General features: G+C 46.5%; 1 protein-coding gene across 1 annotated transcript in view; it reads right to left on the bottom strand.

Moving 5' to 3' along the window:
- The window catches only part of LOC121166488 (glutathione S-transferase Mu 1-like), a 135,870-nt gene that overhangs the window by 105,121 nt on the left and 17,292 nt on the right, over positions 1 to 13,457 (bottom strand). The gene's annotated exons all lie outside the window — the stretch shown is intronic.

Below are 13,457 nucleotides of genomic sequence, written 5' to 3'. Positions count from 1 at the left end.
CTTGGTAATTTCCACAACCACTGCTGTCCCCACTGCTAGGCCGGCTCGGAGAGACCTAGGGAGGCTGAGGAACAACAGCTGCTCAGATCTGCCCCCGCCAGCCCTCCAAGCAGATCCTTTGTTCCCCCAGAGAATGTTCTAGTAACCCAGCGTCTTGATGTTGCTGGCTGAGTGGAGCAGCCTGGGGTTTCATCTGGGTTCTCAGGAAGGGCTGGACCCCTCCCCTTCTGCCCCTTCTGCCCCTCTCCCCTCTCAGGGATGTCTTGCTCACGTCTCATCAGAACCTTTAAAGACAGGGCTCTGCTCCTGCCCCAAAGAGGCTCTCCCGCTTTCCTTCACATCCTCCTGGACATTGCCCTCAAGGTCATTGTCTTGGTCAAGGTGGTCACCTATCTGACAATGAGAAATTTGTGAGGGGCACCTCAGCCATGCTGCCTCCTTGCAAGATGCACTTGCTGGAGATTCACCAGCTGGCTCAAAACACTGGTGAATGACCATAAGGCTTCAGTCAGAGGATCCGAGGGCTGTTACCCCAAATAACTTAAAGACCAACACAGAGCCTCTTCTTTGTTCCCATTGCACCCTGTCGGGGCATCCTCCATCTTCTGGGGTCCCTAGTGGGCTGGGAGTTAACTTCGATTTTCCTGCTCCCTGAAGGTTGAGCCCAGCACCACTCTCCATGGAACTGAGGAGACGTGAGCAGGAGAGGCACAGAGGGGTGGGCCCATCAACAACGCTGCCTCTGCCCTCACTGAGCACTCAAACCAACTTCCAGGCTAGGCTGCCTCTGCCCTCACTGAGCACTCAAACCAACTTCCAGGCTAGGCTGCCTCTGCCCTCACTGAGCACTCAAACCAACTTCCAGGCTAGGCTTATGGAGATCCAGAGACTTGGGCAGCAGACCCTGAACACCAGCAGCATCGTGTCAATGACACTGCATTACTGGGACATGCACAGGTTGAGCAAGTGGTCTGCCCAGCAGGTGGGTGATGGCATGAAACCTGCAAGAGGCACAGGATAAGATTTTTGTCCCAGCTGCTCCACTTCCCATCCAACTCTTGCTTATGGCCTGGGAAAGCAGCAGAAGATGGCCTGAAGCCTTGGGATCCTGCACCTGTGTGGGAGACCTACAAAAAGTTACTGGTTTCTGACTATGCATTACTCACCTCCAGACGTTGCTGCTACTTGGGAAGTGAACCAGCAGACAAAAGACCTTTCTATCTCTGTCCTTCTGTAAATCTATCTTTCCAATAAAAATCATATATATAAATATGAACACTTGAATTCCGCCCAGCTGAGATGCTGTTCTGCAGTCACCTTCAAAAACACCCGAAATTCCCCCTATCTTGTGCTTTTCCTTCACCCAGCTCAACTCTCCAGAGCCTTGACCCCAGAGGAGAGGCAAAGTGCGATAGCTGGTATAAGCCAGGGCAGCACTGCCCTTGTCCTCCTGGCACTCTGCTGGCTTGTGCTATATAAACCCCACCCCTAACTGACTCTGCCGCATGTGTGTGTGCATGCTGTTAGCTAGCCCCGCTCAGGTCTATTTTCCCTTTTTAATAAACCTGCTCTGCTGGTTGAACAACACTCTGGGCCAAATTTTCCACCAAGCATCCAAGGACAAGGACATACTGAAATAGACATAGACTGCCATTCGGAAAGAATCAAGTGGTTTCTCACACCTGGAGGCGAGAAGCCAACACCATCTCAGAACAATCGAGGCTACACAAGTAACATCCTACCCAGAGATCTGCATGGGTCTGCGGCCTCCTCACCTATGTAGCAGACATTTAAAAATAAATACATTTAATTTAAAAAAATAAATAAACTTCTCTGGCCAGGAATTTGTCTCTCCTCTCTGTCCTGCTCTGATTGCCTTACAACTCTGCTTCACATCTGTTCCCCTTCCATTGCTACATCTCACGCTGTGGCCTTTGAAACCTGCATGTCCAGAGATGCCCATCAAGGACCTCCGTGGTCCAGCAGTCCTCGGCGGTTTGGCAGGGGCTGTCCATCACAGACCCCTATACCTTCAAAGGGTTCAGCTGAGCTGCCAGATCTTAGCACCTCCCCTAACTACCTGTGTGTGTGCCCATAACACAGTGACTCTGAAAAACCGAATGAACTCAGACACCATGAGGTAAGACAGGCAAGGAGGGCCAGCTAGGTCCTAATTAGTCCCCCTGAGAGCAGGAAGCGCTACCTTCTGCACCTGGTGCCTGAGCCCCATCTCACTGTCTCTAACCTATCTCCCCTCCAGCCCAGCTCCCAGCCCCCAGGCTGGACAACACTCAGCTGTGCTTTGTGCAGCTTCTGAGCAGGAGAGAGAGGGTCCAGGTTGTGGACAAAGGATTCCAAGAGACCCAGGGCCACCTGCCCCTACAGCCTCAGGATAGCAATCCCCAGCTCCTCTCTCTCCCACAGTGGGGCTGGCTCTTCTTAAATCTCCAAGTCAGGACTTGAGCCAGAGCTGAGAAGGAGTTGAGAACGATAGGAAAGTCTCTAGACTGAAAACCCAGGACCAAAGCCTCAAACTAAAGCCCAGATGGTGACAAACTAGGCTTTTATCAGACACATTGGTCCTGGGTGACAGACAAGTAGCAATGAGGGGAGCTCATTATGTCCCCCATATCCAGACTGTACCACATGTGCCTTCTCTCCCTGCTCTCCTTGCCCCTTCCCCCATTGGCTGGGCCTTCAGTTATTTTTCTTTTCTTTTCTTTTCTTTTCTTTTCTTTTCTTTTCTTTTCTTTTCTTTTCTTTTCTTTTTTCCCTTTTCTTTTCTCTTCTTTCTTTTCTTTTTATTAAGATTTGTTTATTTTTTATTTGGAAGGCAGAGTTACAAAATGTAGAGAGCAGAGAACTGGTCTACCTGCTGGTTCACTCCCCAAATGGCTGCACGGCCTGAGCTGCAAAGTCTTAAGCTTAGCTTTGAGCTTATTTCAGGTGTCATACAGGGATGAAGAGTCCCTGAAGCTTCCACTTCCCATCCAGCTCCCTGCCTATGGTCTGGGAGAGCAGCAGAAAATGCCCCCAAAGCCTTGGGATCCTGCACCCATGTAGCAGACATGGAGGAAAGTTCTGGCTCTTGACTTTGGATTAGCTCAGCTCTGGCCATTGTGGCCACTTGAGGAGTAAACCAACAGATCTTTCTCCCTGTATCTCCCTATATCTGCCTTTTCAATAAAAATAATTTTTTTTAAAATTGCACACCTGGATCTTCTGTTCTGTGTCCCTATGTGCAGCCCATACAACAGAGACCTAAACATCCCACCCCAGCCAAGTCCATGGATGGCCACAGCCACAGCCCCATGCCCAGCACCCCTTTCTCTGAGCAAGGGCACACAGGAGACCTGGCACCCTCTGTGCCTGGCCCATGGCAGGCCTGGATAAACGTGATGTACAAGGATGAGTGAATTGGGACACACAACCTCATGAAAGGCAGCACAGACAGCCAGAAATGATATTGACTGAGCACAAGGTCCTGATGCTGAACCCTCTAACCATGGGAAGGATGTGGAGGCAGAGACATCATTCATGACCCTGCTCCCTCCAACACCCCATCCTCTGCATGTGCGTTTCGGAAGTCCAGGCCCAGCTTGAATTTCTCATTCAGCCACTGGCTTTGGTCATAGTCGGGAGCTGTGGAGAAGATCAAGTGAAACAAAACCTCCCCCGTGTGCAGACTTTCCCTGGGACCTTCCCAGGGAGTCAGGGGCAAGACACTGAGGCAGGTCATGTGGGATCTGAACTCTTCATTCTCACATTCAAGGTCTGGGAAAAGAATAATTTTAAGGGCTCTGGACTTTTCATGCCAAAAGCTTACTAAAGGTATAGGGAAGAACACAATATTGAAACGTGGGTTCCCAGTACCCCCTCCCAGGCCCCTGCCTTGGAAGGCCACACTGCACCTTCAGGGGCCAGGGAAGGGCAGGCTCAGCTGCAGCTAAGGAGGCCTGCACAGGTGAGCAATGGGAGGCCTCCCTGGGTAACTCCCTGTCAATCAGCATCAGCTGAGCCAAAGTCTGAGCAGGAAAGGACCCCATCGTGCATCTCTTCCTCATAGTTGGAGAGCAGCAGGCCAGCCAGCAGTGTGAGCCAGCTTGCAGAGTTGTGCCTGAGTTCGGTGACAGAGTGACTCTGATGCTGTCCTTATCTGCTCCAGGTGAGGCAGCACCCAAAAACCTAACACCCCCCTCTCTCACAAACACATACCGGCACTCACACACATTAGCACACAGTGGCACATGATGACACAGGCACACACACTGCAGCTCCCAGAAACTGGATCCTAGAACAGCCCCAGCTACACAGCACCTGCCCTGCCCTGAGGTGGATCCCTTGCTTCTCATGCAAATGCCCAGTAATCCAGCATCATGAGCCTCTTGCTGGGGAGGTGATCTCAGTGGGAATGAGCTGTGACTTCAGGGCAGTGCTCTGGGCTGGCAGGGACATGACCTGGCTGAGAACCGGTCTTTTTCCTTTTTCCAGGAGATCTGGAGGCCTGCAGTTTGGCATTGATCCCTATCTGTAACAAATAGGAAGATCCAAGTTAGCTCCTAGTCCCAGAGGTTTCCAGAGGCTGAGCACATGCAGGGCCAGAGTGTGATTAAAGAGAGAGAGAGAGAGAGAGAGAGAGAGGGAGAGAGATCCCATGTGTGTATTTGCTTGGCAAGTGCTTGCAATTCCCTGGTTTAGGCTAGGCAGAGGGCAAAACCAGGAGCAAGAACTTCATCCAAATCTTCCACATTGGTGACAGGGCTGCAATTACTTGACCCATTTTCTGCTGCTCCTCGGAGTCTCATTGGCTGGAAAATGGAATCCAGAACAGGAGCTGGAAACCAAACCCGTACACACTGTTGTTGGATGTGGGTCTCCCAATAGTCATCTTAGCTGTTGGACCCAACTCTTGCTCTTGTGCTAATTTTTGAGTCCTCTTTCTCATCCTTACTTTTACTTGCTTATCATTTCCTATTTAGTTTTTGTTTCGGACTAAAATTCTTATCAATTTAGATAACAATTTCATTAAATTAGTTTCCTGTTCAGCAAGCATGTTGGTGAAGGTTGATATATTTTTAATGTCTGTACTATTTCTTTGTTTCCATAATTTTTAAACCTGAACCTTGCTTCTATTCTACTTTTCTGAAATCCTACTTTATTTTTTCTCATGCTTTTTTGTTTTTCATTTTTATTTGAAAGTCAGAGTAAAGCAGAGATCTTTCATCTGCTGGTATACTCCCCAAGTGGCACAACAGCCAGGGTTGGAGCAGGCAGAAGCCAGGAGCTGAGAACTCCAACTGGCTTTCCCACGTGACTGCAGGGGCCCAAGCACTTGAGCCATCTCCCGCTGCTTTCCCAGGCACAATGCAGGGAGCTGGATCACACATCTCATAAGTAACACCATAGTCAGTTGCTCAGGTTTGTCTTCTGTACCCTTCATGTACTCTTTATGCAGATATTTTAGGTGTGTACCAGTGAATAAGATCTCTCTCTCCTTTTCTGCCTTTCAAATAAAAAGGAAGAACTGAAAAGGACTCTTGAAATAAGTAAATACATATCTATGTATATATAACTTGTGAATGAAGTAAAAGTAATGCATAAAAAAGGAAAATCACACACAATCACATTTGGCCCATTTGAATCATGGGATATTTTCAAAAAAGGAGTGTGTTCTAACGATTATCATGGACCACAAACAGGTATAGCCTAAAGGTGTCACCCAGTGCGCACACTACAGCCGAGGACGCTTATAAATCACTGTCACTATGAGCCCAAATCCAGACACGGAGAGTCATCTTAGAGAATGTGGTGTTTGTGGTTTTTCTCTCAGACACAGCCTGCAGGAGCAGACTGACTTAGAAGGAGGGGGCCGGCAGAGGAAGGGAGAGGGAGGAGAAAGCCAACGTGAAAAACTTAACTGAAAACAGAGCAGCTTTGTTCCCGTTTTTTTTTTTTGGGTGGGGGGTTTTGATTGTTTGTTTTGGTTTTTAATTTTTCCAAGGTCTGCAATACTGCAAAAACAAAACAAAACAGCAAAACACACAAAAAACAAAAAACAAGGAAGTTAAAAAATGAGTGAGTTCATAGTGTGTTTATCTTTTTGCCTGCCTTAGCTTGCTTATCATAATATACTTCAGGTTCACCCGTGTTTCCACAAGTGCCGCAATTATTTCAACTGTTTATTATGACTGAAGAGCATGCCATGATGTGTGTGTGTGGCACATTCTCTTTTCCCATTCATTCATTGATTGACACAGGGTTGATTCCTTATCTTGACTATTGTAAATAAACAACAGAGGGAGAGCTTGTCTTCGACATACTCATTTTGCCTCCTTTGGTTCAGGTTAGGATTAATGAATCCCATTGTAGTTCTTTTATTTATTTATTTATTTATTTATTTATTTATTTTAGGAAATGTCATATGATTCTCCATATATGACTGTAGTGGTTTACATTCCCAGCAACAGTATGGAAGGGTCCCCTTTTCTCCATATCCATAGGAGCATTTTCCCCCTTGGTAACAGACACACCATGGGATGAGGTGGTATTTCCTGGTGGCTTTGATTTGCATTTCCCTCATTGTCACGCCACCTCCAGTGGAGCCTGCGTGAGAAATCACCAGGCCGAGGCGGAAGCTTCAGGGAAGGATGCCGCCTGGATTCAGCTGCGTCTCCAGTGGTCTTGGCATTCCTGGCTGCACTTTCTTTGCTCTTATCTTTATGGCTGGAATAATGCTATTTATGTGCAGCAAGAGCTCAATATTCCTTTATAGTTCTATGAAGCCTTCTGACAGGAGACTGGACAAGGATTGCAAGCAGTATGGGATAAAAACTATCAGGTCACTAGCTTTAATAAACCTACTTGGGACTATTTTTGAGGAATCCTAAAAAGAATATTATAGTATGGCTTAAAAAGCCATACAGGAAGAAAAACTAAGAAAAATAGACAGGTTAATATTAAAACCAATGTAAGGCACAAAACACAATGAGAGCTAACCACTTAATGATTAAAACTGCAGCTGGTGCCAAACTGCGTCCACAAGAAATAGCAACCGCAGTCTGTCACCAGGCTATTAGAGAACAATCTTTTCTCAACAGACCTGCTTACCTCCCTGGAATAATTGCAAAAATGTAACCACATGAATAAACAAAGAAAATGTCCCTTTGCATTATTTTATTGTGTATAAGTTGATGTATTGCTTTTGCAAAAGACACTCAGATACAGCTGCCTTGAGTTGTTGTGTCTGTCACTCGCTGAATCCTTGCCCACCGTTCCCGGTGTCCTGTTCCTGTCGGACTGCTTGCTCCTGGCCGAGCTGGTCCGTCACACCTCATGATTGGTGTCAAGGAGCATTTTTCATATCTCTGTTGGTCATGTGTTTGTCTTTTCTTCGGAAATGTCTGTTCATGTCTTTTTTCTTTGTTTAATCAGATTTTCTGCTACTAAGCAGTTTTTTAAGATTTTTATATATGCTGCATATTAATCCTTTGGTGGATGCATAGTGTGCAAATATTTCTCTCCCATTCTGTTAATTGTTTTCTTATGTGGCTGCTTTTTTTTGTGCAAAACCCTTTGGACTTGATAAAACCCATTTTCCTGTGTTTATTTGGTTACCTGTGCTTTTGAATTTTTTATTCACACAAAGCAAAACGAACAAAACCAAACCCATTGTTCACAGCACTCTCGTGGAACATCTCCCTTGTTTTCTTCTTGCACTGTTACAGTATCTGTCAGCAATTTCATTTGGCTTTGTCGACAGTGAGTGACAGGTGGGGTTTCTGTGATTCTTCTCTAATTGGATATCCTGTTTTTCTAACACCATGTATTGAGCAGGTTTCTCTTTTCCCTCTATGTGTTCTCAGACCCTTGTCAAAAATCAGTTGACTATGTGTGTATTTATTTCTATTCTGTCCTATTTGATCCCAGACATTCTGATGCGTAATGCAGATGTCTGAAGTTGGGCTTAACCCTCTGAGTCACAACATCTATCCTTCTCTATTCGTTCTTGATATTGTTATTATTATTATTATTATTATTACTTAATGCTGGTCTCTATCCAACATCTCTGATTGTCAGAGACGAGCTCCAGCTGACTGAGAGCTTGCAAAGGATGCGTGGATCGGCGAGATGATAGGAAGAGATAAGACACAGACCACTATGGCTTGATGCTCATAATGGACAACTCAGAAAAGTTGCCTTCTTTATTTATACACAAATCATCACAAGCTTTTGCACCATATCCAATTGTTTCATTTTTACTTCATGGTTAAGAGAATACAAAAAACAATCCTAAGGAAAATATTTTTTTTTAAGATTTATTTTTATTATTTTTTCATTGGAAAGGCGGATATACAGAGAGGAGAGACAGAGAGGAAGATCTTCTGTCCGATGATTCACTCCCCAAGTGAGCGCAATGGGCCGATACTATGCCAATCCGAAGCCAGGAGCCTCTTCCGGGTCTCCCACGCGGGTGCAGGTTCCCAAAGCTTTGGGCCATCCTCGACTGCTCTCCCGGGCCACAGGCAGGGAGCTGGAAGGGAAGCGGGGCTGCTGGGATTAGAACCGGCGCCCATATGGGTTCCCGGGCGTGCAAGGCGAGGACCTTTAACCACTTGCGCCACCGCGCCGGGCCCAGGAAAATATTTTCAACAAACCATTACTCATTGAAACCTGCAGTCACCTGGCTGAAGCCAGGAACTCCACGGTTGGCAGCGCATGTGGTTACATGGTGACAAGTAGTTTACTTATACGCAAAATCAATTTTTACTAAACACAATCAAAATTGCCTAAAATATTAAGAGTACAGAATTAAAAGATCATAAACGAAAGGATTTTATAAAAGTATATAACAGATTCTTTGCTAATTCTTATAATCAAATCATGCATTAATTACCGTCACCTTCACCTAGTGCTGATTCAATTGTTTTTCATCCTTTTGTTAAAGGGCAGTGAAAGGGATCAAGGCAGCTCAGCCAATCTACAAACAGAGGGCCTTTACAAGAAACTTTCTTTCATCTATATAAACTGCTTTCTTTCCCTAAATATAAGTGCCAATATAAGATAAAGATTTTAAACCATTTTGAGGGGGTTCACATTTATTTCCTTATAAAAGATGCCCCATATACTTTTGCTTTCTGTGGTAAGAAACTAAAATGCGTCATATCATGTGTTGTAACAGTTCGAGGTGCATGGTAAACAAACTCTTTGTACTTCCATGATTGCCATCTGTTGCAAGATATTATCAAGCCATTTCTTAAGGAAAACATTACTTACACTAGGGCAAACTTTAGGACAAAAGTGGGCACATAACAGGATGTTTGGAAACATAGTGGGCTCAATTATACTATTGTATACTTTTAACTGTGTGTCATAGCCTTACTGTTACTAAAGGTGTTTTTATCATAACATGATTGATCAATTTGAGGTGTCATACCAGTTACAGGAATCACTTCACATTAGCAGAAAAACAACAACAACACCCTCAGAAGAATTCTATGAAACATCAGAGAGGTGATTGAGTTCCATACAATGGGTGAGGCAGCAATGAGGTGACCAGAGACATTCTGCCGGGCCTTGCCTCGCTGCTAGAAACTCCTCGTAGCCTTGCTAACTGAGGAGCAGTGCTCATCACACACCCATGCCATCTGACCCAACTGCATGGCTCCCCACATCTGATCTTGAACTGGAGGCTATAGTATACTGCAGTCAAAATTTTATGTTTGTTACCCGATTCCCAAATGTCCACCTGAATCTTCTTTTCCATCTCCACCCACCCCCTCCGCAACACCTACAACAGATATTAACACCCAGAATTTCACCCAAAGTCCTTTCTTGCATGCTGCAGACAGCCCCACTCACACAGGTTGTGCTTGTGGGCGAGGCAGCACAGGATGGCATTGCTCTCAGTGAACTTGTGAATCTTGTCAGTCATAGGGCAGGTGGGATGAGGAAGGAAGTCAGCTGGGCTCCCAGGCACCGAACACCCCCTGCCCTAAGCCAGGGAACCTAGCACCTTCTCTGGCCATAGCCCAGGTAAGCACTAGAGACATACTCTGTACAAGGAAAGAGTGAGCTTTGACACAAACCATCACAGAACAGCTTTGTACGGAACTATGGGTGACAGGGGTTGAGCACAGGCCATGGTTCTGTGCTGTGGAGACATCTTGCACCTACCCTCTCCAATAATCCATCCCCTGTATGTATGTTAGGAAATTCCAGACCCAACTTGAATTTCTCAGCCACTAGCTTTGGTTACAATCAGGAGCTATAGGGAAGACCAAAAAAAAAAAAAAAAGGCCAATATACCTCCTCTCCCTGGGACCCTCCCAGTGAACCCTTCCAAGGCAGGTCATCTAGGACCTCAAACCCTCATCTCAAATTCAAGGTTGGGGAACAGAATAATTGTAAGGGTTCTGGATCCTACATGCCAAAGGCTTACACAAAGTAGTGCAAAAACCTTAAGGAAGCAATCAAATCAATTACTAATAACAGGTGCCCAGCACTATGCCTTGAAAAACTACGTTGTACCCTCCAGATCTTTCCCAGGTAATGGAGGCCTGCACAGGTGAGCAACAGATAGACACCCTTACGTGACTCCATTTCAGTAGGCATGCAATGGGTCTGAACAATCAGGTACGCTACAGCCCTGCATGGTGAATTTCTTTTCCTCGTAGCTGGAATGTATCTATTCCTGAAGCAGATTATAAGCTGAACAAGCTGGGAGAGACACTGTGGGGGAAGCATCAGAGATGGAGAGATCTTACCAGCATGAGTTTGTCTCCTTTAAGTGAGAAAAACACTCCACAAGAAATGCAGAGAGGAACAAATAGAGAGAGGAAACACAACACAGAGGAATCCACTCGGGGAGCTCTGGAGAACATCAGGCAGAGGCTTCCAAAGGCAGTGGGTTATAGAGTTCTCTCCCCATTCCACAGCCGCCTAGCTGGTCCCAGCCCCACGACCACCACCACTGAGGAGGAAGTCCCCTGTCACCGCACATGAGTCAGGAACCCTGATGAACATGAACTCCATGTCATGGACATGAGCTGTGAATGCACACTCAGATTACAAGCATCAGCAAAAACAGGCCTGGATTCTCTGGGTGCCCAGAGCAAAAGGGGTAGGGCCTGGTTGCAGTGCCATCCATTGGGCCAATCCTGCTCTACCACACCCCCAAGACCCACCAACCAGAGGCCTGCAAGACTTACTTCTGCCCCAACAGGCTGTTTAGGATTAAGATTGAATTCTGGTCACCCCCACACTCTAACCCTGGCCAACAGCTCTCCTCCCCAATCCAGTGTCTTCTGAGTCCACAAACTTGGCAGTGCACAATACAGACAAAGCAAGACTGTGAAAGAGCACAGCTCTCCTCTCTCCCTCCCTTCCTCTCCTGACACCGCTCAGCCTCCCTGTCTCGGCCAGCCTCCCTATCTCGGCTCCTGGGTTCTCAAGAGCTCTGAGAGGCTCGGGCCACTAAAGCCAGGTCAAAAAGCGAACTCCTATTACAGGATTTTAATTCAGCTCCTGAGGCCAAAAGCTCCTCTAGATCTCATAAATCCAAGCCCACGGAGAAGGGAAGACTCTCAAAGCGGAGGGTTGGAGGGTGGTTTCCGTGGTTTCCTTGAAGATGGGTGATTGAGCCTTTTGGTCCAGTAGCTAGGATCATGTGCACTGCCTATTCATGCTTTTGCATGATTAGGAAGTTTTTTTTTTTAATGTGTTATATATTTATTTTTAACATTGAGAGGCAGATTTACAGAGAGAGGTCTTCCACTCTGGTTCACTCTGCAACTGGCTACAAAGGCTGTTGTTGGGTCTGTCTGAAGCCAAGAGGCAGGAGTTTCTTCTGGGTCTCCCACATGGCTGTAGGGAACCAAGGTTTCAGCCATTCTCCACTGCTTCCAGTTCATAAGCAGGGAGCTGGATTGGAAGTGGAATAGCCAGGAGAAGAACTGGTGCCCATACGCGATGCTAGTGGCATTGGTGGAAGATTAGCCTGTTGAGTCACTGTACCACCCACAACTTTATTTATTTATTTTATTTAAGATTTATTTTTTTATTCTGAAAGTCATAGAGAGGAGGGAGAGCCAAAGAGATTTTCCATCTGCTGGTTCACTTTCTAGATGACCTCAACAGCCAGCACTGGGTCAGACCAAAACCAGCACCTGAGTGCAGTGGTCACAGAGAGAATGTAGAATATGCTGTAAGAGCGACCACAGCCCTGTCCCACCATTGGCCGTGGCCACGCACTGCAACCAGAGAAGAGCCTGGAGACTCCCCAGGATGTGCTGTGAGCAGACCCTGAGCTGTCTGGTCCTGGATCAGAGCCTGGCTTTTGTTGCTGATGCATGTGTTCTAGGGTAGCAGAGGGTGGCACCAGGGCCTTTGAAGTCCCTGTGACCTGTGCCCCGTGGTCCAACCTGCACAAGAAAGATGCTCTACCTGCCAACTTTCATGTCTGATGACAGAGCCTGTTTCAAAACCGAGAGAAACTGAATAAATGGGCCTGAGGTTGATTTTCCTTTATATTTTTTGAAAGATTTATTTATTTTATTGGAAAGGCAGATGTAAGGAGAGGAAGATCTTCTGTCCGATGGTTCACTCCCCAAGTGAGCGCAACGGCCGATGCTATGCCAATCTGAAGCCAGGATCCAGGAACTTCTTTCCGGGTCTCCCACATGGGAGCAGGGTCACAAGGCCATGGGTCGTCCTCAACTGCTTTCCCAGACCACAAACAGGGAGCTGAATGGGAAGTGGAGCTGCCAGGATTAGAACCAGTGCCCATATATGATCCCGGCACGTTCAAGGCAAGGACATTAACCATTATGCTATCACACTGGACCCAATATTCTTTTCTTATTTTTAAGATTTATTTACTTTCATGTCAAAGGCAGAGTTGCAGAAAGAGACAGACGTCTTCTATCCATTGACTAATTCATTCCCTGAATGGCTACAATAGCCAGAGCTGGTCCAATTCAAGTCAGGAGCCTGGAGCTTCTTCCAGGTCACTAATATGGGTGCAGAGGCCCAAGCACTTGTGCCATCCTCTGCTGCTTTCCCAGGAACTTTAGCAGGGAGCTGCATTGGAAGTGGTGTGTCTAGGACTTAAACCAGCACCCATACGGAATGCTGACAGCGTAAACAAAAGCTTAGCATACTATGCCACAAAGCTGGCCCCAAATTTCCCATGCTTTTATTTTATGTAAAAAATGGATATGTGAAGAGATGAGCAGATCATTAACAAAAAAGTGGGTTTGAAAGTTAGAGGGCAAGGTTGCTGCACTGCAGAAAAGCAGGTTCTGGAAACTAGCTAACACTTGCTTAGGTCCAGGATGTCAACGAGGGAGGGGGGAGCTCAGACATAATACCAAGGGGCGGGCGGAGCCTAGTCTCTGTTCTCAATGTCTCCCACCTATTCAGGGTGGTCCATACTTCCCAATCAAGGCCCTGCCTGTGTC

The sequence above is a fragment of the Ochotona curzoniae genome, unplaced genomic scaffold (genome assembly GCF_017591425.1).
Source record: "Ochotona curzoniae isolate NIBS_2020 unplaced genomic scaffold, NIBS_Ocur_1.0 patch144, whole genome shotgun sequence".
Taxonomy (NCBI): domain Eukaryota; kingdom Metazoa; phylum Chordata; class Mammalia; order Lagomorpha; family Ochotonidae; genus Ochotona; species Ochotona curzoniae.
Note: the sequence above shows the minus strand (reverse complement) of the source record. Positions and strands in the feature narration are given on the sequence as shown.